Below are 21,069 nucleotides of genomic sequence, written 5' to 3'. Positions count from 1 at the left end.
AGCCAGTGAGCGCGGCTCGCACTACGGCGCGCTTGGGTTTTGGCGGCGCGTTGTGCCCAAGATCGCGCGTGGGGCCTCTAACGCGGCAACGGCGAGCGGTGTGTTGGCACCTGAGCTGGCGACATGCCTCTGCGTCGGGTGCTGACAGATTCAGACGAGGGAGGGAGCCGCATGGACGTGTGGGAGGGCCGAGGCGACCTGAGGACGCCATGTGGCTGGTGAAGGCGGCTGCCCCCGGCGCCCGTTGGAAGTCTACCCAGCATGGATGTCGGCCGTCGGGGTGGACGAGCGTCGCTCGGCATCTCGGCCCACCTCCACCGTCCATGCCATGCAGGTAGCCCGCCTCTCCCGCGGATTTGCCGTCTCCCCGCCATGAGTGTGATTGGGTTCAGCCTACCTGGCGTGCCAAATATCGGATCTTGACACTTTGAGCCTACTCCTGGGAGAGATGTTGACACACGCCCTACCTGGCGTGCCAAATATCGGATTTCGGGCTCCGCAAAACCATAAAGATTCGAACTCAGGGGCATGTACAAAGGTCTTTCACATGTTTGCCTCACCTAGCTCGCTACTCGATGGGAATGACAAAGGACTCACTCGATGGTAAGGGAAACACAAAACACAATAGTTTACCTAGGTTCGGGTCGTTGCGAAGTATAAGACCCTACTCCTGCTTTTGTTGATTGCCTCTCGTGGGGGCTGGTGGATGAACTAGTACAATGTTCTTCGGCCTCCTGAGGTTAGGTGGCCTTAGTTGTGTGAAGATGGGTGAATGAATGGTTTTGGACCCCGCCTCTCTACGAAGTAACCTATCCTCTATTTATAATGGCGGCCCCGGTCCTCTTCCCTTGTCGTTTCTGCGGGAAGGGATCACACAACGGCCAATTTCTAAGGGGGACAAGGGAACATGCTTCCCCTATCCAAAACTGGTCTTTGCCTGCAAAGTAACTGCCATCGCTGCAGGGGCTGGCTGAGGGATGACGTCCCTCCTGCCGGCAAGCGGCCACGGTCTTGTTGCACGAGAATGGAAACCTTTAGAAGATGCCTTCGGAACCTGCATTCGTCCTTGATCCCTTTGCACCAAAGGGGAAACTGCTCCGTCCTGCTGTCCGATGCTCGCCTGTCCTTCCTGAGCGTCATCCTTGACTCCTGAGGCCGGGCCTCGCCTCGGAATATCCGCCATCTGGAGGGGTTCTCACGAGGCCAGTTCCGGGTCTAGATGTCGTTCTTCCTCGCGAGGCTTGGCCCCTCATGAGGGCCTTTCCTCGAGTGGTTCCGGGCTCGTTGGTTTGCATGGTGAAGTGGGCCGACCCTGGGCCACAGGAAGGCAGGTCTTGGTACCCTCATTCCCAGAACGCCAACAGACGCACAGACATGTCGCGCTCCTGGTGGCGCATGAGCTCAGGCTCCAACACCCCGCCCGGCACCGCCGCGTTGGCGGGCACACGCGCGCTCTTGGGCGCAACGTTGCCGGCGAGACCCAAGCGCGCCCCTTCGGGAACCATGCTCATCAGCCCGCATCAGCAGGGGCTACAACGGGGGAACCACGCGGCCGCGTCCCAAGCATCCACTCAGCCCTGCCTAGGGATTCGGCGGGAGCTACTGGGGGCACGTGATTTGGCCGCGCTGGGGAGGCGTTGTCCGACGTCCCCCGACGTGCTTCATGTACAAGGAGGGAGTACCAGAGGACCGACTACATCAACCCCTGGAGGCGTGCGCGGTTCGACAACGACCATGTCGGTGCACGTCCGGGCTACAGAGGAAGCAACGATGACCATCACCGCGGCAGGAGGCACACGCGTGACCCCCCGGGGGTGGCTTCGCGGGGATGCCTAGCGCAGGTGTCCTCGCGGGTGTGGCATCATGGGGATGCCCAGCGCGGGTGTCCTCGCGAGGTAATACTGCTGGCCAGGAGATGCTTCGGGCAGACGTGTGGGTCTAGAGAATGGGGACCTCTTGTGTGGCACAGGGTGGGTGCACCCTTGTATCCAGGCCGAGAGGCCCCATCCTGGGAACGGAGGGTGGAGCATACGCCCATCTTCTCGGGCCATACAATCCTAACCTGGAGGCCGGGGGTGGTATATTCGCCCCTGCCTTCGGGGCGCGCGACGCCCGCCTAGATACTGACGGTGGAACGCACGCCCATGTCCCGAGTGCGGGCTTCGTTCGATCGCCAGCTGGTGTTCAGGTACCCGCTGTTGCCCTCAGGTTGGGGTAGCCGTGCCTGGGGGCATGGCCCAGGATACCAATGTGGGAACCTAGGGGGCCCGAGCGAGGCATGTTGGGGAAGCGCCCCGGGGACTCAGGACCTACCGTGTGGGCAAACTTTCCGGCCGGTGAGCGCTTGGAGCTCCTCCAACGCTCGAGGGCTCGCTTAGGGCGGACCACGCCACGCCAGGACGAGACTGGGGACCACGAGTGGTGCACGCGCTTGTGAGGCATGGGGCTCCCGAAGAGGGTCCCAGGGACCTACATCGACCCAGACGTCTCTGCATCGTCCTTCAATCCTTCCGGAACCTACTTCATCCCGTGACACTCTCACTTAATAACGAGTAGCGGTTGCATACGCCCGGGCCCCCCGAGGACACGGAGGGGTCCCTCCCATGCATAGTGGCAGCCCTACGCTCTGCGTTGGGGAGAAGAAGGAGGCAATCAACTCAATCCCATATCCTCAAAAGGAATTAGGCGCCTATGCCTCGGGGGTAGGGTCACTCGCGAGGCCAAAGCATCCTCGCGACATCCTAGATACACCCCATGGAACTCTCACGTAATAATGAGTTGTGGTTGTATACGCCCGGGGGGCCACGAGGATGCGAAGGGGTCCCTCCCACGTCTAGTAGAAGCCCTATGCTCCGCGCTGGGGGGAGAAGGCGGCGTAGATTAGACTAGGTGTTGGACACGGCGTTTGCTTGCTTCTTCCTGGAGCTTGAATTATCCTTTGCTGGACTTAAATTTATCGATTTCAAAAGTTGATGTTTGAAAAACAAAAAGGGAGGAATTTTCTCTTGCGCTTTTTCGTTTCGCCGGCTTTGAAGCCTCCTTTTCTGGATGATATTTTCTGAGGAGCTAAACACTCCGCACCGCCCCTAGGTGCAAGGAGCGTGAAAGCAAGGACTCGTCGTCCCAGGGGCAAACATTTTCGGCGATCGACAAAGAGTCTCGGGAGGCCTCAGGGCACCCTAGGGCAATGACCAAAGGGACGGAATGAGAATCACTCAAGCACCAAAGGGGGCGCCTGGGCACCACTTCAAGAGCATTACCTGTCATAATGCCACTCGCGACCCCTGGTGCCGTACTGGAGTTCCGGATGGTGTTGGGGGCGGCGGGGACCCGCCCCATGAAGTGCGTCGAACCTAACTACAGTGGGGAAATGTGCAGGACCGGGGCCTGTCGACGTAGAGAGGCTTGAGTGTCAAGGGGGGCTCCTGAGCCACATGCGTCAGGGGCCTTACTGGTCGCAATGCCACTCAGCCACCGAGGTGTCGCCCATTTCGGCACCCAAGGCGTCGGGGCTTTGCCTCTTGAGGAACAACCTTGGTAACGGGTTGCGCCTCATGGCGTCAGGGAAATGTATGAGACCGGGACCCGTAGACATAGAGTGCCAAAAGGGTCTCCACCACGTCCCACCGACAAAGCAGTTGCTACTCTAGAGGAGCCGCGAAGGGGACCGGCGGAAACCCAGAAGTTAAGTACCCCGCAGGCCCAGACGGGAGCCATCTAGTTTCGTGTCGAACCAAGAACGAATTAAAAACACGCGTACTAACGAAAGTATGCATGGCCTAAGGCATAAAATGCGGCAAGGAACGAGGCCATCGTCCAAGCATGCAGCGGTACAAACGATGCCTCGGGAGGATGGGACCTCCCGAGGGCCCTTCCGTCATTGCCCCCGAGCGATGGCTGGGTTATCGACGGGCCCTATGCAAGGAAGCCAAATCGCAACGGCTACCAGCGAGCAAGCCATCAATTCAAGAGAGAAAGAAAAAAAGGGAGAATGGCGAAGGTAACATACAAAAGTCTAACGCCCAACAGGGCAGAGTTCATGGTCCAACATTACAGGGGTAAGAAAACAGAAGCTGGGGGACGCCTAGGGGAGAGGCCGCTCACACCGCCTTTGGCGCCGGCATGCTCGGCATCGGAGCCCTCCTCCTCACTAGAGACGGACACCCGGACGTACCACTCCACAAGGGCGTCCACGCGCGGGTCCACTTTGTCCCGGAGGAGTCGCCGGAACTCAGCGGGCACCGGCTCGACGACGCACTCGAAATCAAGGTGCGGGATGAGGCGGCGTAGGTTGGAGAAGACGAACGTCCAGGCAAGGCCCTGAAGCTCGCACGTGTCGGACGCGTTGTAATCCTCCACACGGGAGACGCCGGCCTCCAGCGTCTCCACCACCTTCTGGGAGAAGGTGATGTAGTCCCCATCGGTGCTCACCCTTGGCAGCGTCGAGGCGTCCCCCACGAATCGTCGCGCTGCGGCTACCGCCCAGCCGGCGATGCTCTCGAACTGCTTGGCATGCTGGGACTCCATCATTCGGGCATACTCCTCCTGGACTTGTCTCTGCAGCGACGCCAACTCCACCTTGGCCTCCGCTTCGCCCTGGCGGGCGACCTGGAGGTCGGCCTCGGCACTCTCGAGATGAGCATGCAGCCCCTCCGGCTCCTCCTGAAGCTCGCCGAGCTTGAGCTTCTTGGATGCGGGAGCTCTGGAGAAAATGGAAGATCTACCACCAAGTAGCGGATGGGACAACAAGGAAAGGGGGTGCAAACGAGGGACTTATGTTGGGGAACGTCGCATGGGAAACAAAAAATTTCCTACGCGCACGAAGACCTATCATGGTGATGTCCATCTACGAGAGGGGATGAGTGATCTACGTACCCTTGTAGATCGTACGACAGAAGCGTAGTGAACGCGGTTGATGTAGTGGAACGTCCTCACGTCCCTCGATCCGCCCCGCGAACAATCCCGCAATCAGTCCCACGATCTAGTACCGAACGGACGGCACCTCCGCGTTCAGCACACGTACAGCTCGACGATGATCTCGACCTTCTTGATCCAGCAAGAGAGACGGAGAGGTAGAAGAGTTCTCCGGCAGCGTGACGGCGCTTCGGAGGTTGGTGATGACCTTGTCTCAGCAGGGCTCCGCCCGAGCTCCGCAGAAACGCGATCTAGGGGAAAAACCGTGGAGGTATGTGGTCGGGCTGCCGTGGAAAAGTCGTCTCAAATCAGCCCTAAAACCTCCGTATATATAGGTGGGAGGGAGGGGACCTTGCCTTGGGGCTCAACGAGCACCAAGGGGGTCGGCCGAGTCCAAGGGGGGAGGACTCCCCCCCCCAAGCCGAGTTGGACTTGGTTTGGTGGGAGAGAGTCCCCCTTCCTTCCCACCTCCTCCTTTTTTTTCTTTTCTCTTTATTTTTTCTTCTTGGTGCATAGGGCCCTTTTGGGCTGTCCCACCAGCCCACTAAGGGCTGGTGTGCCACCCTCAAGGCCTATGGGCTTCCCCGGGGTGGGTTGCCCCCCCCCCCCGGTGAACTCCCGGAACCCACTCGTCATTCCCGGTACATTCCCGGTAACTCCGAAAACCTTCCGGTAATCAAATGAGGTCATCCTATATATCAATCTTCGTTTCCGGACCATTCCGGAAACCCTCGTGACGTCCGTGATCTCATCCGGGACTCCGAACAACATTCGGTAACCAACCATATAACTCCAATACGCATAAAATAACGTCGAACCTTAAGTGTGCAGACCCTGCGGGTTCGAGAACTATGTAGACATGACCCGAGAGACTCCTCGGTCAATATCCAATAGCGGGACCTGGATGCCCATATTGGATCCTACATATTCTACGAAGATCTTATCGTTTGAACCTCAGTGCCAAGGATTCATATAATCCCGTATGTCATTCCCTTTGTCCTTCGGTATGTTACTTGCCCGAGATTCGATCGTCAGTATCCGTATACCTATTTCAATCTCGTTTACCGGTAAGTCTCTTTACTCGTTCCGTAATACAAGATCCCGCAACTTACACTAAGTTACATTGCTAGCAAGGCTTGTGTGTGATGTTGTATTACCGAGTGGGCCCCGAGATACCTCTCCGTTCACACGGAGTGACAAATCCCAGTCTTGATCCATACTAACTCAACTAACACCTTCGGAGATACCTGTAGAGCATCTTTATAGTCACCCAGTTACGTTGCGACGTTTGATACACACAAAGTATTCCTCCGGTGTTAGTGAGTTATATGATCTCATGGTCATAGGAATAAATACCTGACACGCAGAAAACAGTAGCAACAAAATGACACGATCAACATGCTACGTCTATTAGTTTGGGTCTAGTCCATCACGTGATTCTCCTAATGACGTGATCCAGTTATCAAGCAACAACACCTTGTTCATAATCAGAAGACACTGACTATCTTTGATCAACTGGCTAGCCAACTAGAGGCTTGCTAGGGACGGTGTTTTCTCTATGTATCCACACATGCAAATGAGTCTTCATTCAATACAATTATAGCATGGATAATAAACGATTATCTTGATACAGGAATTATAATAATAACTATATTTATTATTGCCTCTAGGGAATAATTCCAACAGTCTCCCACTTGCACTAGAGTCAATAATCTAGCCCTCACATCATCATGTGAATTACATTGTAATAAATCTAACACCCATACAGTTCTGGTGTTGATCATGTTTTGGCCGTGGAAGAGGTTTAGTCAACGAGTCCGCTACATTCAGATCCGTGTGCACTTTGCATATATTTACGTCCTCTCCCTCGACGTAGTCGCGGATGAGGTTGAAGCGTCGTTTGATGTGTCTGGTCTTCTTGTGAAACCATGGTTCCTTTGCTAAGGCAATGGCACCAGTGTTGTCACAGAACAAGGTTATTGGATTCAGTGCGCTTGGCACCACTCCAAGATCCGTCATGAACTGCTTCATCCAGACACCCTCCTTAACCGCCTCCGAGGCAGCCATGTACTCCGCTTCACATGTAGAATCTTCTACGACGCTTTGCTTGGAACTGCACCAGCTTACTGCACCCCCATTAAGAATAAATACGTATCCAGTTTGCAACTTAGAGTCGTCCGGATCTGTGTCAAAGCTTGCATCGACGTAACCTTTTACGGCGAGCTCTTCGTCACCTCCATACACGAGAAACATCTCCTTAGTCCTTTTCAGGTACTTCAGGATATTCTTGACCGCTGTCCAGTGATCCACTCCTGGATTACTCTGGAACCTACCTACCATACTTATGGCCAGGCTAACATCCGGTCTAGTGCACAACATCGCATACATGATAGAACCTATGGCTGAACCATAGGGGACGGAGCGCATATGCTCTCTATCTTCATCAGTTGCTGGGCGCTGAGTCTTACTCAATCTCCTACCTTGTAGAACTGGCAAGAACCCTTTCTTGGACTGTTCCATTTTGAACCTCTTCAAAACTTTATCAAGGTATGTGCTTTGTGAAAGTCCTATCACGCGTTTTGATCTATCCCTATAGATCTTAATGCCTAGAATGTAAGCAGCTTCTCCTAGGTCCTTCATAGAGGAACTTTTATTCAAGTAATCCTTTATGCTCTCTAAAAAATCTACGTTGTTTCCAATCAGTAATATGTCATCCACATATAATATTAGAAACGCCACAGAGCTCCCACTCACTTTCTTGTAAATACAAGATTCTCCAACCACTTGTATAAACCCAAATGCTTTGATCACCTCATCAAAGCGTTTGTTCCAACTCCGAGATGCTTGCACCAGTCCACAAATGGATCGCTGGAGCTTGCAGACCTTGTTAGCATTCTTAGGATCGAAAAAACCTTCGGGTTGTATCATATACAACTCTTCCTTAAGGAAACTGTCAAGGAACGCCGTTTTGACATCCATCTGCCAGATTTCATAATCGAAAAATGCAGCTATTGCTAACATGATTCTGACGGACTTAAGCATCGCTACGGGTGAGAATGTCTCATCGTAGTCAACTCCTTGAACTTGTGAAAAACCCTTTGCCACAAGTCGAGCTTTATAAACGGTCACATTGCCGTCAGCGTCCGTCTTCCTCTTAAAGATCCATTTGTTCCGAATAGCCTTGCGGCCCTCAGGTAGTACCTCCAAAGTCCACACTTTGTTCTCATACATGGATCCTATCTTGGACTTCATGGCTTCCAGCCATATGTTGGAATCTGGGCCCACCATTGCTTCTTCATAATTCGCAGGTTCATTGTTGTCTAACAACATGATTGATAAGACGGGATTACCGTACCACTCTGGAGCAGCACGTGGTCTCGTCGACCTGCGTGGCTCGACAGAAACTTGAACTAGAGTTTCATGATCATCATGATTAACTTCCTCCTCAACTGGCGTCGCAATGACAGAGGTTTCCCCTTGCCCTGCGCCACCATCCAGAGGGATGAGAGGTTCGACAACCTCGTCAAGTTCTATCTTCCTCCCACTCAATTCTCTCGAGAGAAACTCCTTCTCGAGAAAAGCTCCGTTTTTAGCAACAAACACTTTGCCCTCGGATTTGAGATAGAAGGTGTACCCAACTGTCTCTTTTGGGTAACCTATGAAGCCGCACTTTTCCGCTTTGGGTTCCAACTTTTCAGGCTGAAGCTTTTTGACATAAGCATCACATCCCCAAACTTTAAGAAACGACAACTTTGGCCTTTTGCCATACCACAGTTCGTATGGTGTCGTCTCAACGGATTTTGATGGTGCCCTATTTAAAGTGAATGCAGCTGTTTCTAATGCATAGCCCCAAAATGATAACGGCAAATCAGTAAGAGACATCATAGATCGCACCATCTCTAATAGAGTACGATTACGATGTTCGGACACACCATTACGCTGTGGTGTTCCAGGCGGTGTTAACTGTGAAACAATTCCACATTGTCTTAAGTGAGCACCAAACTCGAAACTCAGATATTTACCCCCACGATCAGACCGCAGGAACTTGATCTTCTTGTTACGATGATTTTCCACTTCACTCTGAAATTGCTTGAACTTTTCAAATGTTTCAGGCTTGTGCTTCATCAAGTAGACATAACCATATGTACTTAAATCGTCAGTGAAGGTGAGAAAATAACGATATCCGCCGCGTGCCTCCACGCTCATCGGACCACACACATCGGTATGTATGATTTCCAACAAGTCACTTGCACGCTCCATTGTTCCTGAGAACGGAGTCTTAGTCATCTTGCCCATGAGGCATGGTTCGCACGTGTCAAGTGAATCAAAGTCAAGTGACTCCATAAGTCCATCAGCATGGAGTTTCTTCATGCGCTTTACACCAATATGACCTAAGCGGCAGTGCCACAAAAATATGGCGCTATCATCGTTAACTCTAACCTTTTTGGTCTCAATGTTATGTATATGCGTATCGCTATCAAGATTCAATATGAACAATCCTCTCACATTTGGTGCATGACCATAAAAGATGTTACTCATAGAAATAGAACAACCATTATTCTCTGACTTAAAAGAGTAACCGTCTCGCAATAAACAAGATCCAGATATAATGTGCATGCTCAACGCAGGCACTAAATAACAATGATTTAAGTTCATCACTAATCCTGACGGTAACTGAAGTGACACTGTGCCGACGGCGATTGCATCAACCTTGGAACCATTTCCTACGCGCATCGTCACTTCATCCTTCGCCAGCCTTCGCCTATTCCGCAGTTCCTATTTCGAGTTGCAAATATGAGCAAGAGAACCGGTATCGAATACCCAGGCACTACTACGAGAGCCGGTTAAGTACACATCAATGACATGTATATCAAATATACCTGATTTTTCTTTGCCCGCCTTCTTATCTGCCAGATACTTGGGGCAATTGCGCTTCCAGTGACCCATACCCTTGCAATAGTAACACTCCGTTTCCGGCTTAGGTCCAGCTTTGGGTTTCTTCGTCGGATTGGCAACAGGCTTGCTGCTCTTCTTCGAATTGCCCTTCTTGACTTTGCCGTTTCTCTTGAAACTAGTGGTCTTATTCACCATCAACACTTGATGCTCTTTACGGAGTTCAGACTCTGCGACTTTCAGCATCGCAAACAACTCGTCGGGAGACTTGTTCATCCCTTGCATGTTGTAGTTCAACACAAACCCTTCATAGCTTGGCGGCAGTGATTGAAGGATTCTGTCAGTGATAGCTTCTTGCGGGAGTTCAATCCCCAGCTCAGCTAGACGGTTTGAGTACCCAGACATTTTGAGCACATGTTCACTGACAGATGAGTTTTCCTCCATCTTGCAAGCATAGAATTTATCGAAGGTCTCATACCTCTCGATCCGGGCGTTCTTCTGAAAGATAAAATCCAACTCCTGGAACATCTCAAATGCTCCATGACGCTCAAAGCGACGTTGAAGTCCCAGTTCTAAGCCATACAAGACTGCACATTGAACTATTGAGTAGTCCTCCTTACGTGCTAACCAAGCGTTCTTAACATCCTGATCAGCCGTAGCGGGTGGTTCATCTCCTAACGCAGCATTAAGGACATAATCCTTCTTCCCAGCTTGTAAGATTAGCTTAAGATTACGAGCCGAGTCTACAAAGTTGCTTCCATCATCTTTCAACTTAGCTTTCTCTAGGAACGTATTAAAATTAAGGATGACTGTCGCGTGAGCCATGATCTACAACACAAATATATTCAAAGTGGACTTAGACTATGTTCAAGATAATTAGAGTTTAACTTAATCAAATTATTCGCTAAACTCCCACTCAAAAAGTACATCTCTCTAGTCATTTGAGTGGTTCATGATCCACTTACACTATCTCAAGTCCGATCATCACGTGAGTTGAGTATAGTTTCAGTGGTAAGCATCCCTATGCTAATCATATCATCTCTATGATTCATGATCGACCTTTCGGTCTCATGTGTTCCGAGGCCATGTCTGCACATGCTAGGCTCATCAAGCTTAACCCGAGTGTTCCGCGTGCGCAACTGTTTTGCACCCGTTGTATGTGAACGTTGAGTCTATCACACCCGATCATCACGTGGTGTCTCGAAATGACGAACTGTAGCAACGGTGCACAGTCGGGGAGAACACAATTTCGTCTTGAAATTTTAGTGAGAGATCACCTCATAATGCTACCGTCGTTCTAAGAAAAACAAGGTGCATAAAAGGATTAACATCACATGCAATTCATAAGTGACATGATATGGCCATCATCACGTGCTTCTTGATCTCCATCACCAAAGCACCGGCACGATCTTCTTGTCACCGGCGCCACACCATGATCTCCATCAACGTGTTGCCATCGGGGTTGTCGTGCTACTCATGCTATTACTACTAAAGCTACATCCTAGCAAAATAGTAAACGCATCTGCAAGCACACACGTTAGTATAAAGACAACCCTATGGCTCCTGCCGGTTGCCGTACCATCGACGTGCAAGTCGATATTTCTATTACAACATGATCATCTCATACATCCAATATATCACATCACATCATTGGCCATATCACATCACAAGCATACCCTGCAAAAACAAGTTAGACATCCTCTAGTTTTGTTGTTGCATGTTTTACGTGGTGACCAAGGGTATCTAGTAGGATCGCATCTTACTTACGCAAACACCACAACAGAGATATATGAGTTGCTATTTAACCTCATCCAAGGACCTCCTCGGTCAAATTCGATTCAACTAAAGTTGGAGAAACCGACACTTGCCAGTCATCTTTGAGCAACGGAGTTACTCGTAACGATGAAACCCGTCTCTCGTAAGCGTACGAGTAATGTCGGTCCAAGCCGCTTCAATCCAACAATACCACGGAATCAAAAAAAGACTAAGGAGGGCAGAAAAACGCACATCACCACCCACAAAAACTTTTGTGTTCTACCCGAGAAGACATCTACGCATGAACCTAGCTCATGATGCCACTGTTGGGGAACGTTGCATGGGAAACAAAAATTTTCCTACGCGCACAAAGACCTATCATGGTGATGTCCATCTACGAGAGGGGATGAGTGATCTACGTACCCTTGTAGATCATACAGCAGAAGCGTTAGTGAACGCGGTTGATGTAGTGGAACGTCCTCACGTACCTCGATCCGCCCCGCGAACAATCCCGCGATCAGTCCCACGATCTAGTACCGAACGGACGGCACCTCCGCGTTCAGCACACGTACAGCTCAACGATGATCTCGGCCTTCTTGATCCAGCAAGAGAGACGGAGAGGTAGAAGAGTTCTCCGGCAGCATGACGGCGCTCCGGAGGTTGGTGATGACCTTGTCTCAGCAGGGCTCCGCCCGAGCTCCGCAGAAACGCGATCTAGAGGAAAAACCGTGGAGGTATGTGGTCGGGCTGCCGTGGAAAAGTCGTCTCAAATCAGCCCCAAAACCTCCGTATATATAGGTGGGAGGGAGGGGACCTTGCCTTGGGGCTCAAGGAGCCCCAAGGGGGTCGGCCGAGTCCAAGGGGGGAGGACTCCCGCCCCAAACCGAGTAGGACTTGGTTTGGTGGGAGGGAGTCCCCCTTCCTTTCCACCTCCTCCTTTTTTTTTCTTTTCTCTTGATTTTTTCTTCTTGGCGCATAGGGCCCTTTTGGGCTGTCCCACCAGCCCACTAAGGGCTGGTGTGCCACCCTCAAGGCCTATGGGCTTCCCCGGGGTGGGTTGCCCCCCCGGTGAACTCCCGGAACCCATTCGTCATTCCCGGTACATTCCCGGTAACTCCGAAAACCTTTCGGTAATCAAATGAGGTCATCCTATATATCAATCTTCTTTTCCGGACCATTTCGGAAACCCTCGTGACGTCCGTGATCTCATACGGGACTCCGAACAACATTCGGTAACCAACCATATAACTCCAATACGCATAAAATAACGTCGAACCTTAAGTGTGCAGACCCTGCGGGTTCGAGAACTATGTAGACATGACCCGAGAGACTCCTCGGTCAATATCCAATAGCGGGACCTGGATGCCCATATTGGATCCTACATATTCTACGAAGATCTTATCGTTTGAACCTCAGTGCCAAGGATTCATCTAATCCCGTATGTCATTCCCTTTGTCCTTCGGTATGTTACTTGCCCGAGATTCGATCCTCAGTATCCGTATACCTATTTCAATCTTGTTTACCGGTAAGTCTCTTTACTCGTTCCGTAATACAAGATCCCGCAACTTACACTAAGTTACATTGCTTGCAAGGCTTGTGTGTGATGTTGTATTACCGAGTGGGCCCCGAGATACCTCTCCGTTCACACGGAGTGACAAATCCCAGTCTTGATCCATACTAACTCAACTAACACCTTCGGAGATACCTGTAGAGCATCTTTATAGTCACCCAGTTACGTTGCAACGTTTGATACACACAAAGTATTCCTCCGGTGTCAGTGAGTTATATGATCTCATGGTCATAGGAATAAATACTTGACACGCAGAAAACAGTAGCAACAAAATGACACGATCAACATGCTACGTCTATTAGTTTGGGTCCAGTCCATCATGTGATTCTCCTAATGACGTGATCCAGTTATCAAGCAACAACACCTTGTTCATAATCAGAAGACACTGACTATCTTTGATCAACTCGCTAGCCAACTAGAGGCTTGCTAGGGACGGTGTTTTGTCTATGTATCCACACATGTAAATGAGTCTTCATTCAATACAATTATAGCATGGATAATAAACGATTATCTTGATACAGGAATTATAATAATAACTATATTTATTATTGCCTCTAGGGCATAATTCCAACAACTTACTAATCAATTAGAGCCCAGCAGCGGTGGGCGCGCATCGACCCTGAGGGCCCACCGCTGCTGCTCCCCAGAGCGGACGAGGGCGCGGACGGAGCCGCGCACTTCCCCCTCTGAGGATTGCCTCCTGTAGACGCCATGGAAGAAGAAGAAATGAAGGGGAGAAGAGTGTTTTTCTTGGTGGTGCAAAGGAAGAAAAGAGGAAGCTCAAGATCACAGTGCCTCCCCCTTGCCAGGGGCGGGGCAGATTTCTAGGCGGACCGCGGCAACCAAGCGTCATGGGACACTACAGGAATCAGCTTCTTTGCCGTCTGCCATCACAGACGGCAAAGACAAAATCCCGGACGGCAAGGACAAAACAGCACACGGCAAGGATTCCCACGGCCGGCAAAATTTCTACGTCAGCCTACGACGGCATATGACCTTTTTTTGCCGACTGCCCCCCAAAGCGGACGACAAAGCTCTTTGCCGTCAGCTTTCCTTAGGAGCAGTCGGCAAAGTGCTCGAGACGGCAGCCGACAGGCGTCGTTAGGGGTTAACACAACCTTTGTCATCTGCCTCCCCCTTTATCTTTGCCGTCTGCCTCCCCCTTTATCTTTGCCGTGTGCCTCCTCCTCCTCCACCCCTCCACTCTTTGTCGTGTGCCTCCCCCTTCATCTTTGCCGTCTGCCTCGTCCTCCCCTCCCCCCTCCACTCTTTGCTGTCTGCCTCCCCCCTCCACTCTTTGCCGTCTGCCTCCTCCTCCCCCCTCCTCTGTGCCCTCTTCTTTGCCGTCTGCCGACCCTGGAGGCAGACGGCAAAGAGGCTATATAGACACCCCAGGATGCACAGCTGGGTGCCATGTGGCACCTTTGCCATCTGCCAGCTGATGGCACAGGTCTTTCCATCAGCTGGCAGACGGCAAAGAGCCCATATAGTAGCTGTTTTTTTTGTTTTATATTATTTCACAACATATATATATATATATATATATATATATATATATATATATATATATATTTGACAGCACATTTATATAATTCACCACATATATATGATATATAGTTCACCACACATATACTTGCCAACACATATATATAATTCACCACACATATATGATATACATATAAATCAATGCACATCCCCATATATCGAAAGAACCAAGATACAAAGTATTGCACTATTTATCCATATATACATATACATATAGTTCAACAATGTTCATCAACTCAAATGAAGACTAGATGATATACATATAAAGTTCATCCATCGACATTGTTCAACTCCATAAATGCCAGCATCCATGCATGTACTATATCCAATCTGCAAAAATGTGAATAAGAAAGTCAGAAGAAGAACAAAATATGATGTTTTTCAGGTAATTATGTCATTTTTAGCGGAAAACAAGATAAGAATATAATATTCATGAGGTAACCAAGGTTCTTATGCCATTTTTAGCTTATTATGGCATTTTGGAGCTAAATGGGTTAATTAAAGGAAGGATAATATGAATAGAGGAGAAGAAAGAGGAGGAGGAGAAGAAGAAGAAATCAAGAAGAAGGAGGAGAAGGAGGAGGAGGAGAAGGACTAGAAGGTCCTTGGCCTTCTCCTCCTCCTCCTCCTCCTTCTCCTTCTTCTCTTCTTCTTCTTCTTCTTCTTTCTTTTCATTTTGCCTATTTCTTCTCCTCTTCTCCTCTTGTTGGAGCTAAATTACCTAATTATGTCTGTTTGGAGCTAAATGGGTTAATTATCCCATTTTAGAGGAAAACAAGCTAAGTATATAATATTCATGAGCTAACCAAGGTTCTTATGACATTTTGAGCTTATTATGCTATTTTGGAGCTAAATGGGCTAATTATGTCATTGTTGGGGAAATTAAAGCAAGGATAATATGAAAGAGGAGAAGAAACAGGAGGAGGAGGAGAAGAATAAGAAATCAAGAAGGAGGAGAAGGAGGAGAAGGAGGAGGATGAGAAGTACTAGAAGGTCCTTGGCCTTCTCCTTCTCCTCCTCCTCCTTCTCCTTCTTCTCTTCTTCTTCTTCTTCTTCTTCTTTCTTTTCATTTTTCCTATTTCTTCTCCTCTTCTCCTCTTGTTGGAGCTAAATTACCTAATTATGTCGTTTTGGAGCTAAATGGGCTAATTATCCCATTTTAGAGGAAAACAAGCTAAGTATATAATATTCATGAGCTAACCAAGGTTCTTTTGCCATTTTGAGCTTATTATGGTATTTTGGAGCTAAATGGGCTAATTATGTCATTGTTGGGTTAATTAAAGCAAGGATAATATGAAAGAGGAGAAGAAATAGGAGGAGGAGGAGAATAAGAAGAAATCAAGAAGAAGGAGGAGAAGGAGGAGAAGGAGGAGGAGGAGAAGGACTAGAAGGTCCTTGGCCTTCTCCTTCTCCTCCTCCTCCTCCCCCTTCTCCTTCTTCTCTTCTTCTTCTTCATCATCTTCTTCTTCTTTCTTTTCATTTTGCCTATTTCTTCTCCTCTTCTCCTCTTGTTGCAGCTAAATTACCTATTATGTCTTTTTGGAGCGAAATGGGCTAATTATCCCATTTTAGAAGAAAACAAGCTAAGTATATAATATTCATGAGCTAACCAATGTTCTTCTGCCATTTTGAGCTTATTATGGTATTTTGGAGCAAAATGGGCTAATTATGTCATTGTTAGGTTAATTAAAGCAAGGATAATATGAAATAGGATAAGAAATAGGAGGTGGAGGAGAAGAAGAAGAAATCAAGAAGAAGGAGGAGAAGGAGGAGGAGGAGAAGGACTAGAAGGTCCTTGGCCTTCTCCTCCTCCTCCTCCTCCTCCTTCTCCTTCTTCTCTTCTTCTTCTTCTTCTTCTTCTTTCTTTTCGTTTTGCTTATTTCTTCTCCTCTTCTCCTCTTGTTGGAGCTAAATTACCTAATTATGTCTTTTTGGAGCTAAATGGGCTAATTATCCCATTTTAGAGGAAAACAAGCTAAGTATATAATATTCATGATCTAACCAAGGTTCTTATGCCATTTTGAGCTTATTATGGTATTTTGTAGCTAAATGGGCTAATTATGTCATTGTTGGGGGAAATTAAAACAAGGATAATATGAAATAGGAGAAGAAAGACGAGGAGGAGGAGAAGAAGAAAAAATCAAGAAGAAGGAGGAGAAGGAGGAGGAGGAGAAGGACTAGAAGGTCCTTGGCCTTCTCCTTCTCCTCCTCCTCCTCCTCCTCCTTCTCCTTCTTCTTCTTCTTCTTCTTCTTCTTCGTTCTTTTCATTTTGCCTATTTCTTGTCCTCTTCTCCTCTTGTTGGAGCTAAATTACCTAATTATGTCTTTTTGGAGCAAAATGGGCTAATTATCCCATTTTAGTGGAAAACAAGCTAAGTATATAATATTCATGAGCTAACCAATGTTCTTATGCAATTTTGAGCTTATTATGGTATTTTGGAGCTAAATGGGCTAATAATGTCATTGTTGGGTTAATTAAAGCAAGGATAATATGAAAGAGGAGAAGAAAAAGGAGGAGGCGGAGAAGAATAAGAAATCAAGAAGAAGGAGGAGAAGGAGGAGGAGGAGAAGGACTAGAAGGTCCTTGGCCTTCTCCTCCTCCTCCTCCCCCTCCCTCTTCTCCTTCTTCTCTTCTTCTTCTTCTTCTTCTTTCTTTTCATTTTGCCTATTTCTTCTCCTCTTCTCCTCTTGTTGGAGCTAAATTACCACATTATGTCTTTTTGGAGCTAAATGGGCTAATTATTCCATTTTAGAGGAAAACAAGCTAAGTATAAAATAGTCATGAGCTAACCAAGGTTCTTATGCCATTTTAAGCTTATTATGGTATTTTGGAGCTAAATGGGCTAATTATGTCATTTTTGGGTTAATTAAAGCAAGGATAATATGAAAGAGGAGAAGAAATAGGAGGAGGAGGATAAGAAGAAGAAATCAAGAAGAAGGAGGAGACAGAGGAGAAGGAGAGGAAGAGAAGGACTAGAAGGTCCTTGGCCTTCTCCTCCTCCTCCTCCTCCTTCTCCTTCTTCTCTTCTTCTTCTTCTTCTTTCTTTTCATTTTGCCTATTTCGTCTCCTCTTCTCCTCTTTTTGGAGCTAAATTACCTAATTATGTCTTTTTGGAGCTAAATGGGCTAATTATCCCATTTTAGAGGAAAACAAGCTAAGTATATAATATTCATGAGCTAACCAAGGTTCTTATGCCATTTTGAGCTTATTATGGTATTTTGGAGCTAAATGGGCTAATTATGTCATTGTTGGGTTAATTAAAGGAAGGATAATATGAAAGAGGAGAAGAAAGAGTAGGAGGAGGAGAAGAAGAAGAAATCAAGAAGAACGAGGAGAAGGAGGAGAAGGACTAGAAGGTCCTTGGCCTTCTCCTTCTCCTCCTCCTCCTCCTCCTTCTCCTTCTTCTCTTCTTCTTGTTATTATTATTCTTCATTCTTTTCATTTTGCCTATTTCTTCTCCTCTTCTCCTCTTGTTGGAGCTAAATTACCTAATTATGTCTTTTTGGAACTAAATGGGCTAATTATCCCATTTTAGAGGAAAACAAGCTAAGTTTATAATATTCATGAGTTAACCAAGGTTCTTATGCCATTTTGAGCTTATTACGGTATTTTGGAGCTAAATGGGCTAATTATGTCATTTTTGGGTTAATTAAAGCAAGGATAATATGAAAGAGGATAAGAAAGAGGAGGAGGAGAAGAAGAAGAAATCAAGAAGAAGGAGGAGAACGAGGAGAAGGAGGAGGAGGAGAAGGACTAGAAGGTCCTTGGCCTTCTCCTTCTCCTCCTCCTCCTCCTCCTTCTCCTTCTTCTCTTCTTCTTCTTCTTCTTCATTCTTTTCATTTTGCCTATTTCTTGTCCTATTCTCCTCTTGTTGGAGCTAAATTACCTAATTATGTCTTTTTTGGAGCTAAATGGGCAAATTTTCCCATTTTTGAGGAAAACAAGCTAAGTATATAAAATTCATGAGCTAACCAAGGTTCTTATGCAATTTTGAGCTTATTATGGTATTTTGGAGCTAAATGGGCTAATTATGTCATTGTTGGGTTAATTAAAGCTAGGATAATATGAAAGAGGAGAAGAAAGAGGAGGAGGAGGAGAAGAAGAAGAAATCGAGAAGAAGGAGGTGAAGGAGGAGAAGGAGGAGGAGGAGAAGGACTTGAAGGTCCTTGGCCTTCTCCTCCTCCTCCTCCTCCTCCTTCTCCTTCTTCTCTTCTTCTTCTTCTTCTTTCTTTTCATTTTGCCTATTTATTCTCCTCTTCTCTTCTAGTTGGAACTAAATTACCTAATTTTGTCTTTTTGGAGCTAAATGGGCTAATTATCCCATTTTAGTGGAAATCAAGCTAAGTATATAATATTCATGAGCTAACCAAGGTTCTTATGCCCTTTTGAGCTTATTATGGTATTTTGGAGCTAAATGGGCTAATTATGTCATTGTTGGGTTAATTAAATCAAGGATAATATGAAAGAGGAGAAGAAAGAGGAGTAGGAGGAGAAGAAGAAGAAATCAAGAAGAAGGAGGTGAAGGAGGAGAAGGAGGAGGAGAAGGACTAGAAGGTCCTTGGCCTTCTCCTCCTCCTCCTCCTTCTCCTTCTTCTCTTATTCTTCTTCTTCTTTCTTTTCATTTTGCCTTTTTCTTTTCCTCTTCTCCTCTCGTTGGAGCTAAATTACCTAATTATGTCTTCTTGGACCTAAATGGGCTAATTATCCCGTTTTAGAGGAAAACAAGCTTAGTATATAATATTCATGACCGTTAGGTTCTTATGCCATTTTGAGCTTATTATGGTATTTTGGAGCTAAATGGGCTAATTATGTCATTGTTGGGAAATTAAAGCAAGGATAATATGAAATAGGAGAAGAAAGAGGAGGAGGAGGAGAAGAAGAATAAATCAAGAAGAAGGAAGAGAAGGAGGAGAAGGAGGAGGAGGAGAAGGACTAGAAGGTCCTTGGCCTTCTCCTCCTTCTACTCCTCCTCCTCCTCCTCCTCCTTCTCCTCCTTCTCCTTCTTCTCTTCTTTTCTTCTTCTTTCTTTTCATTTTGCCTATTTATTCTCCTCTTGTTGGAGCTAAATTACCTAATTATGTATTTTTGGAGCTAAGTGGGCTAATTATCCCATTTTAGAGGAAAACAAGCTAAGTATATAATATTCATGAGCTAACCAAGGTTCTTATGCCATTTTGAGCTTATTATGGTATTTTGGAGCTAAATGGGCTAATTTTTTCATTGTTGGGGAAATTAAAGCAAGGATAATATGAAAGAGGAGAAGAAAGAGGATGAGGAGGAGAAGAAGAAGAAATCAAGAAGAAGGAGGAGAAGGACTAGAAGGTCCTTGGCCTTCTCCTCCTCCTCCTCCTCCTCCTCCCGATCCTCCTTCTCCTTCTTCTCTTCTTCTTCTTCTTCTTGTTTCTTTTCATTTTTCCTATTTCTTCTCCTCTTGTCCTCTTGTTGGATCTAAATTACCTAATTATGTCTTCTTGGAGCTAAATGGGCTAATTATCTCATTTTAGAGGACAACAAGCTAAGTATATAATATTCATGAGCTAACCAAGGTTCTTATGCCCTTTTGAGCTTATTATGGTATTTTGGAGCTAAATGGGCTAATTATGTCATTGTTGGGAAATTAAAGCAAGGATAATATGAAATAGGAGAAGAAAGAGGAGGAGGAGGAGAAGAAGAATAAATCAAGAAGAAGGAAGAGAAGGAGGAGAAGGAGGAGGAGAAGGACTAGAAGGTCCTTGGCCTTCTCCTCCTTCTACTCCTCCTCCTCCTCCTCCTCCTTCTCCAACTTCTCCTTCTTCTCTTATTTTCTTCTTCTTTCTTTTTATTTTGCCTATTTATTCTCCTCTTGTTGGAGCTAAATTACCTAATTATGTATTTTTTGAGCTAAATGGGCTAATTATCCCATTTTAGAGGAAAACAAGCTAAGTATATAATATTCATGAGCTAACCAAGGTTCTTATGCCATTTTGAGCTTATTATGGTATTTTGGAGCTAAATGGGCTAATTTTTTCATTGTTGGGGAAATTAAAGAAAGGATAATATGAAAGAGGAGAAGAGGAGGAGGAGGAGAAGAAGAAGAAATCAAGAAGAAGGAGGAGAAGGACTAGAAGGTCCTTGGCCTTCTCCTCCTCCTCCTCCTCCTCCTTCTCCTCCTTCTCCTTCTTCTCTTCTTCTTCTTCTTCTTCTTTCTTTTCATTTTTCCGATTTCTTCTCCTCTTGTCCTCTTGTTGGAGCTAAATTACCTAATTATGTCTTCTTGGAGCTAAATGGGCTAATTATCTCATTTTAGAGGAAAACAAGCTAAGTATATAATATTCATGAGCTAACCAAGGTTCTTATGCCCTTTTGAGCTTATTATGGTATTTTGGAGCTAAATGGGCTAATTATGTCATTT

The sequence above is a fragment of the Hordeum vulgare genome, chromosome 1H (genome assembly GCF_904849725.1).
Source record: "Hordeum vulgare subsp. vulgare chromosome 1H, MorexV3_pseudomolecules_assembly, whole genome shotgun sequence".
In the NCBI taxonomy this organism is placed as follows: Eukaryota; Viridiplantae; Streptophyta; class Magnoliopsida; order Poales; family Poaceae; genus Hordeum; species Hordeum vulgare.
The sequence above is the reverse complement of the archived record's forward strand: the minus strand, read 5'-3'. Positions refer to the sequence as shown.